Below are 9224 nucleotides of genomic sequence, written 5' to 3'. Positions count from 1 at the left end.
CATGAGACATTGAAAAGTGGCCCCAGCATTACAAAGGCCAAAACAGGAGTAATTGAAGGTCTATATACTAAACAGAGTGGTGATGGGGGTCTTCGGATGTCTTCTGTGTTCATAGGCACCTGATAATACCCTTTCAGGAGGTCGAGCGTGGAGAAAACCTTTGCTTTGTGCCGAGAGGAGGTCACGTCGGCAATGTTAGGGAGCAGGTAGTGATTCAGTTCTGTTTGCATGTCCAGGTGCCTGTAATCCCCGCACGGACGGAGGGAGCCGTCTTTCTTCAGAACTGTGCATGTGTGACGACCATGGGTTGGAGGCCTTTTGGCAAAGGTCCATTTCCTCCATTTCGGTGAAAGTCTGTTTGGCGGCTGCCAATCGATCCGGTGGCAGACATCTGAATTTTGCGAAGACTGGGGGTACCGTCGACTTGATATGGTGATAAATATCGTGCTTGATAGGAGCCGTGGGCGTTTGTTGAAGTTCTGGACGGAAAACCTCCGGATACGACGTAAGGAGGTGGGCATAGGCATCCGTGGGTGCGCTGATGTGGAGAGCGAAGGTTTGAGGGAGCGGGTTGAAGAGGTGTTGACAAGTACGAGTCTGCGTTGACCAATCGTCTGTGGGCGTCATCGACCAGAAGGTGGAAATTAAAGAGGAAGTCCGCACCGAGGATTGGCAATGTGACATCAGCAACGAGAAGCTTCCAATTAAACTTACAGTTTCAAAAGGATAATGTGAGGTTCTCGTAACCGTAAGTGGGTATCGCAGATCCATTTGCAGCTACCAGGCGGACGTCAGCAGACATAGACAGAGTACGTCGTGTCCTGAAAAGTTCCCTTGGCAAAAGAGAACGACAAGCACGTGTGTCTACCAAAAATCGCACGCCCTCGTGCATCATAGAAAAAGAAAAGATTAGAAACACGGGAGGCCACCGCCATGAGCAGTGGCATACTTACACGTTTTTTGGCCACTGACATTCTTTGGCACATTTCTTTGCGGCTGCCCCAAATCTGTAGTGGTAGTAGCAAAACTGAGGCCGATGGGCGGCAGTAAGTGGCTGTAGAAGTCGTTGGTTGGGGCGTGAGCGAGTAGTGGGTGATGGGTGGCTTTGTCGCCGGCCTGGCACGTAACGGGGTAGGTACGTATGTCCTACGACATTCACATCAGCTTCAGTTGACGTTGAATAGGCGTCCTCTTCGTCAGGAGTGGAGGAGTTTATGGAGGTCTTGAAGGTCGTGAAGTGGCTGTCCATAAGGGTGTCGGCTTTGGTCATCAAGTCCTTTATGGGTAAACTATAGACATCGGGTATGGTAGTGCATACAGGTTTGGGTAAACGGCGTACCCAAAGGGCACGAAGTAGGTTCACCTCCCGAGGAGAGCCATCAGCGGCATGTTGCAGGCGAGCGATACTGGTCATTTCCCTGAGGGCGAGCAAAATCCTTTGGTTCCCCAACGGTTGTTTGCTATACTGGCGGCTGGCGACGGCGAGTACTGCTGCAGATGGTATATTTTGAGGGTGTCTTATGCTATTGGGGTGTCTCCTAGTTCACAAACCCAGTTGGATATTTCTGGGAAGGTGTCCTCGGCTATTGCCGCGAGAATATAATCTGCTTTGGTGGTTGAGCGAGTCACGCCATTGATGCAGTACTGGACTTCTGCGTGCTGAAACCAAGCAAACGCCTCTCCGCTGGCGAACGACAAAAGTTTGAATGGGGCAGCGCCAACTTCCGTGGAGTCCGCCATAGTACCAATGACTTGGCGTGGGGGGGGGGGGAGGCAGGAGGAGTGAGTTGACTTCTGGGGTCACCAATGTGACGGGCTGAGAGAGGCTGTGACTAAAAAGGCAGGATAAAAGCAACTGAGTAACTTTATTATAGAACATCAGTTTATATATACATCAAGTCCAAGCAAGAAGGACATAAAAACATAACAAGCAATTTCATGTTCATCCGACAACCGGTTCTGTTAACAGGTAACGGTGAGAAAAACAGACATGTGTATTCAGGTCCTTGTCAGTGCGAGGAGAGAGCGAAGATACAAAACATAATATATACAAAAAAAAAAAGAAATGTTACTATGTACGATCGTGTGACACACGGTTGGTACACCATCATGACCAGCCACGAGACTTGATGCCCACAACATGAAACTCCCCAGTTCTAGTTTTTTTGAGAACTTCACACCAATAATATACAGTTTAGCGAATGAGACGATGGACGAAATGTTGCCTCCACTGTAAGATAGTGTATTTCAAGATAGATTAATATTTCATAATAATTTTTTTAATGTTTACAGTTAATCCTCCTGCATTTCTTGAAATATTACTTGAATATCAACATAAAGGAAATCCATGTTCTTCAAAAAATATTTCTTAATCAGAGTGGTTGAATTTGCTCTTCAATAACTTCAACAAGAGTATCTGAAATCCTGCCATCCTTGTGTGTAACAGAGTACGATGTCATGACGTTAGACTCTATTAACTGATTATGTGATGTGATCATAAAGTTAGTACATCTAAATGAGTCACAGCACATTAGCAACCTATGTCATTAAATCACAGTCACAACATGGGGGCATCACCTCATCATTGACGTGAATACGCTATATGGTTATGTATGTACATCAACTCATTACTATTTTAGCAGTAATTTCACTAACATTATAGTGTCGCAAATAACTGACATTTTTTTTTACACACTAGCCCTGCAAATGAGAGCGGATAACGACAAACTTGACCATTACGACAATCTTGGCCATAGGTGTGACTCGGGCATCAGGCTAGGAATGCCAATTAAATTTACTCTACCATAAGAGCTGCAGATATTCCGGGGCCCCAGAGAGGAGCTAAGAGATCATCATTTATTGCGAAAAAAAGGACAAAATTTGTATTAATAACTTCATATACAGCAAGGCTAAGCAAAATTTTTACAAAAAATAAGTTTTCTTCTATCCTCACTGTATTGATTTTCAAATAAAGCATAAACACTAAGAGTGACTAGTCTTATTTGCCTATATTTGCTCAATCTCTAATCTGATCTATTTTTTTGAGCTTCCTATATCTCCAAGTTTCATATGGCAACTTAATAGCCTTGGTCCTTTGTAATGGGGTTTCAAGATTCTAGAAGATGATTTCTATTTAGAAGAGCACCAGGTTGATCTTCATTATACAAGTATGATCTATCCAAAGGCAAAAGATCACTCAAAATTATCATATCAGTTTTGACAACTAATGAGACTAGATGAAGATCATACATCTCAATTGGAGAGTAAAACATGCAAAATTGTTGCAATATTCGGAAATTACTCAAATTTTTGTGAAATCCCTCAAAATTGGTGTACTTGCACTTAATCAACAGAACCCATATTGAAAGACTCCGACCGAGAACATGGAACTTACAGTACACCAAACCCATCTCTAACTCAAAGAGCCAATTGCCTACTGACCCATCGCCTTAATTAGCCGCACCGAGTCGGTTACTGAACAAATGGTACTAAGCAGACTGAAATGGAAAAGAGGCCCTCTACATCCTAGCCTTTATGCTTATAAAGAAGGCATTGACAATCGGAATACATAATAGGTATATTTGGAACAATAAGTGACAAAAAATCCTTTGACACATTTCTTGATCTCGACAAAGCCTTCGAGCTAGCCAGATCCCCAGTAATCCTCTTTGCACTTGTTAAGAAAGGAGTAAAAGGACATCTACTGGCATGGACTCGGAACTACACCCAGAACCGAGAAGCTAGAGTCACTTTCCAAGTAAAAACCCCAGAATTCATCCTTCTTAGGAATGGAATTCATCAGTGGGGCATACTTAGCTCATGCCTATTCCACCTCCTTATGGAAAACTTTGTTGCTCTAGATCTCCCAAAAATAGTGATTTTCATATGCGGATGACTTATGTGTCATTTGCCCACACAGAGCAAACTCAAAAAATAAACAAAATAACACTTTATATGATTCAGGCTAAATGCAAGGACCTGGGCCTCAAAACCATCAATAACAAGACCTAAGCCATGGCCATCAATCACACAAGAGACAACCCCCCTCAAACTTCATCCTCATGGGTGACCCCATTGAATGGGTGAATCAATTCATGTACCTAGGAGTAATCATCAGCAAGAACCTATCACCTACCAGCAAAGTAACCTGCCTAAGGGATAAAACAAAAATTCATCTTTCAGCATGAAATGAATGACCTCCCTTGAACAGTGAGTATTAAACAGCCTCCGAGAACTGTTTTATATAAATGCAATTATATCCTATTTCGATTATGCAGCACCTGCTCTCACCTCACCGAGCGATTCTCAAAGAACTTCTTTAGTAGTTCTTCAAAACAATGAGACTCATTAGCGGCTCTCCATATTGGACGAGACTTTGCTTAAGAGCCGATATTAAACTATTTCCCTTTCAGCAAGGATCAACGTCAAAAACTGCTGCATTATATTCAAGTCAGTCAAAGCCCCTAGAACAAAAAACTCAAAGGACTTCTCCCATTGGTGGAGGAGATTGATCCTCATAAATCCCATACACGAAAACTGTTGGACTCGTTCAGGAGAATGCAAATGTAGTACGAAGCCTCTAAGATGAAAGGACAACAAAAGCATGTTGGCTAAATCCCCTCTGCCCCATGGTCTCTGGACCCCTTTCAGTACAACTTCACTAATCTTCCAGCAGCAAGCAAAGCTCTCTGCACTCTATAACAACTCACTGTAGCAGCCGAAAATGCAATCAACAGCACCTCTGTCCCCAACAGCACTTCTCCCCTCAACATCTACTACCATGATGAATCACTTTACTGAGATATTCCTGCAGCAGCAGCAGCAGCAGTTGTCTCCCCATTAGGAATCACAGGATACTGGAGATTCTCCACCTTTCCAAAGCAAAAGCCTCAACCCATTCAGCATAACCTACCAGGTGGAAACACAACAATCCACACCGACTTCAGAAGAGCTATTCTGGCTCTCAAAAACGAAAGCACACTCGACTGAAAATATCCATGTAATCAAAGCAATTCCGTATCTAGCCTTAGCTCACCAAAGCAAAAACAGGCAGATCATCCTGGACTGGATTCCAAGTAACACAGGAATTCATGGTAATGATAAGGCGGTTTTCTTTTTTTCTACTAAATCGACCCCGATGTGCCTGACAATCAGTATTACACTTCAAGCTTCACTGAAAGTCATCAATAATCAAATGACAGCCTTTTGTAACAAACAAAAGACAAGCAAAGTAAGGCAAACCTTCCTAAACGGCTCTAGATCAGCTAAATGATACATCAAAACCACTAACCTAATACCACATCCTCTTGCAAAAACAAAAAAACACCTCTCGCCAAGTACTAGTCATCATCTGCAGATGGCTACTAGGATATCTCTGCAACTGGTAAACCATCGCAGACAACGACGAACACACAATAGAGCAGCAGAGCCGGGAAAGACCGTGCAACCACTCTCAACAACTGAGAGACGAACCCCTGTAACACTACCTGTTACACTGCCCAGATACAAGCCTTTTAAGACAGGAATTCAACACTAACATTCCTGTAACTCCGACAGCAATTGGAAAGCACATTATTGCAAATGTTGAAAAATGTTCAGACTTTCTCCGCAGGTACCCTCCCCCCAAATGATTTAATAATAATAATGATTGAATACAAGCTGAACCAGCATCAAAGCCACAAAAATCGACATTTATATCTATTTTCTTTAGCTACTTTGATTCTTTTCTCACTTTAATATTCCCTTCTCTCTTTCTATTGTTCAGGATTTATTTCCCCTCCAAACAACAAATCTGCAATTGTTTGTTCACTTAGAGGCAAAATGACAAAGCCAACAATTAATACTTTGTTTATATCTTTATTAGTATTTTCAGGTTCAAGAAATGTTCATTCGACCTTTTCTCTACTATGAATTATTTTCCAAATCAAATTTCCTTTTCATCTTTCTTCCACTCAAGCTGAAACTCTACAGTATACTACTGCTCATCGAAAAACTTGAGCTTTAAATCCTAAGCAATATTTTTCCTTTTTCTTTACCAACACCTCTTACTAAATATTTTCTATTTCCTTCCCGAGCTCCTATACATATCGGGACTAGCGGCTATACCTCTTTCTCTCCAACTGGAACGACCGGAACCAGATGGTTCTTTGTGGTCGATGCCCTCCTCCCCTTCGTTACCTTCTTCATTTTCGTGGATCTAAAAAGAGTCAGGGGAATCTAAATACGAAAACCTGAAAAGTAAATTGACAATTAAATAAAAGTGATTAATTATCCTTCATCCATTTATCCGCAATCACCTATATATAAAAAGTTGCTGAATATCCTTTATACCTTAAACCTTAAACACTTACAGTAAAAAATAAACCAAACACCTACGGGTTGTAGTGTTGCAAGAGCCCGTGCTTAGTCGCAAGGGACAGCCAATCTACAGGCAATCATTGGGGAAGTCTGGGAATGTTAGGTCCAAGGAATTACTATACCTGTGTGAGGCCTCCTTTAAGAATTGCTCAAAACTTTATTGAAAGGTGAAGTCCAAAGTTATTAAGCTATGGCGACCAATAGTTCACTTTGAAAGAAGAAAAAAAAGAAGAAGAGGAAACTGATATAAAAGTGCTCTTTTGTGTATCCTTAAGCGAGAGGAGAGGACTTAGGCAGTAGAAGCACAAACCAGGTACAGAGTACAGACGCTATTGCACTTTCCAGGAATAGAGAACATAGCTGGATGTTTAATAGTCCTCTCCCAGAGGAGCTGTTTACCATTCCTAAAAAGTTTCTTTTATTCTTCCTATTTGAGGAATGTTAAAACTAAAATATTATAATAGATAAGAATATATTTGCAACGGTCGGTATTTCGTATTCACACATTTCTTTCCTTTACATATTTACTCACTCGGTTGTAAGCTTTTTGATTTATTAATCGCTTTGGCTTCACTGCATTAACATATTTATCTTTCGTTATATGTCAATTTCCTTTGATGAGCTACATGATTTTGAGTGTTCATTGCTTTATTGGAATTTGCATTGGTGATTGAATGTGAAAAAATATGTTAAAGTATTTTCTTAAGATTATGCACAATAGGACTTGTTCTGAATTAATAGCCGTGTTCGAAATTACCGTTCCTTTAGAGTTTCCTCGACGTTGAGAAACTGCCGCTCGAGAGTTATTAGGTTCTTTGAATGGCCTGACAGTACCACATTAGAACCTTCTCTCTGGTTACGGCTCTAAATTCTATACCTACACATACACCGAAAAGAAAGGCCTATTTTTTCCACATTCTCCTCTGTCCACACACGCCTGACAAACACCGAAATTACCAAACAATTCTTCTTCGCCTAAGGGGTTAATTACTGTACTGTAATTGGGTACTTTCCTCTTGGTAAGGGTAGAAGAGACTCTTTACCTATGTTAAGTAACTCTTCTGGGAGAAAGTTGCTCCAAAATCAATCCACGGTTCTCTAGACTTGGGTAATGCCATAGTCTCTGTACCATGGTCTTTCACTGTCTTTGGGTAGAGTTCTCTTACTTGATGGTACACTGAGGCACACTAGTGAATCTTATTTTTCTTCCTCTTCTCTTTTAAGCTCTCGTGGTTTATGTATACTGTTACTGTTCCTAAAATATTTTATTTTGATCAGTCATTACTTCTTTTGTATTTTATTTATTTCCTTGTTTACTTTCCTCGCTGAGCTATTTTTCCCTGTTAGAGCCCTTGGGCTTATAGCATCTTGCTTTTCCAACTAGGGTTGTAGCTTAACTTATAATAATAATAATAATAATAATAATAATAATAATAATAATAATAATAATAATACTAATAAAAATAATTAAGATAAGATCTTTAGGTTCATTATACTGATATGCATATCACCATTTTGAGAGCTCAACTCTGAAACTTTAATTACCAGTGAACTACAATAACTGTTGCCTTCCAAACGATTTCACGCCACTGTTTCATTCTTTTAAGATAAACGGCTTCTCCTTTGAACGCTCAAAACTATTGATAATAATAATAATAATAATAATAATAAGATGGTTCAATTTGATGAGCTTAGAGAAATTTGCTCTTAAAAATAATCTAGTTTCAAATGCAATTTAGAGTTTTCATAAAATCAAGTGAAATTCAGATTAGTCAAAGGTTTGAAAAAACTGACGGAAAAGGAGATACACTGGGTAAATATAATTAGACTTATTTGCATCTTTTTACTTGCTCCCCCAACACACTACTTCTCATGCTTGAGACTCATTTCCAGTAACGGAAGCTGCGAACAGCAACAAATAGCAAACCATCTGTTAGCTTCAAACGGCAATAGATCGCAAGAGGAGCCATTTATTTTGAGTATTATTGATGGTTAAGATAAAGTGAATAGATCTTTAATGGATGGCTCTCCCGAAAGGGTCAGCGAACTATTCTGTGGAATGGAATGAAATGGAGTGGAATGGAAGAGGGGCGCCATTTCCAAAGATCGAGAGATGAAGAAGGAACACATGTGCAAGAGATTTAAAGGCCATTAACAAGGTTATTCATATTGATTCTTAACGTCTTTAATAAGACTTTGCTTCACACTATGGAAAAAAAGGAAGTATGTGATCACACAATATCCCCATTAATATATTTCAAAGTGAGAATAGAATTGCCTTCAATCCTGAGAGGAGATGATAAACATTAAAATTCTATATCATGAAATACCATTGGACGATCATATGAGGTAATACTCAACGGAAAGGTTACTATCACATTACCAGTTTCGGTTTGGTCAAATCCTCTAAAGTTACTTTTTCTGCGCTAATGAAATACCAAATGATTACATATTTTTGCTTTTTTTTCATAGCGCGCTCAAAGGTTTGTTGTGGTGATCATTATTTTTTAGTTTTCAAGCAGAGTATCCCAACATATATATGTATATGTATATGTATATATATATATATATATATATATATATATATATATATATATATATATATATATATATATATATATATATATCCACTATATACAAACACTCTGTCTCTCTCTGTCTGTCTCTCTCTCTCTCTCTCTCTCTCTCTCTCTCTCTCTCTCTCTCTCTCTCTCTCTCTCTCTCTCTCTCTCTCTCTCTCTCTCTCTCTCTCTATATATATATATATATATATATATATATATATATATATATATATATATATATATATATATATATATATATATATATATATATACCGTATTTCCCGTGTCATAGGATGCATCTTT

Source organism: Palaemon carinicauda, chromosome 20 (genome assembly GCF_036898095.1).
Source record: "Palaemon carinicauda isolate YSFRI2023 chromosome 20, ASM3689809v2, whole genome shotgun sequence".
Classification (NCBI taxonomy): Eukaryota; Metazoa; Arthropoda; class Malacostraca; order Decapoda; family Palaemonidae; genus Palaemon; species Palaemon carinicauda.
Note: the sequence above shows the minus strand (reverse complement) of the source record.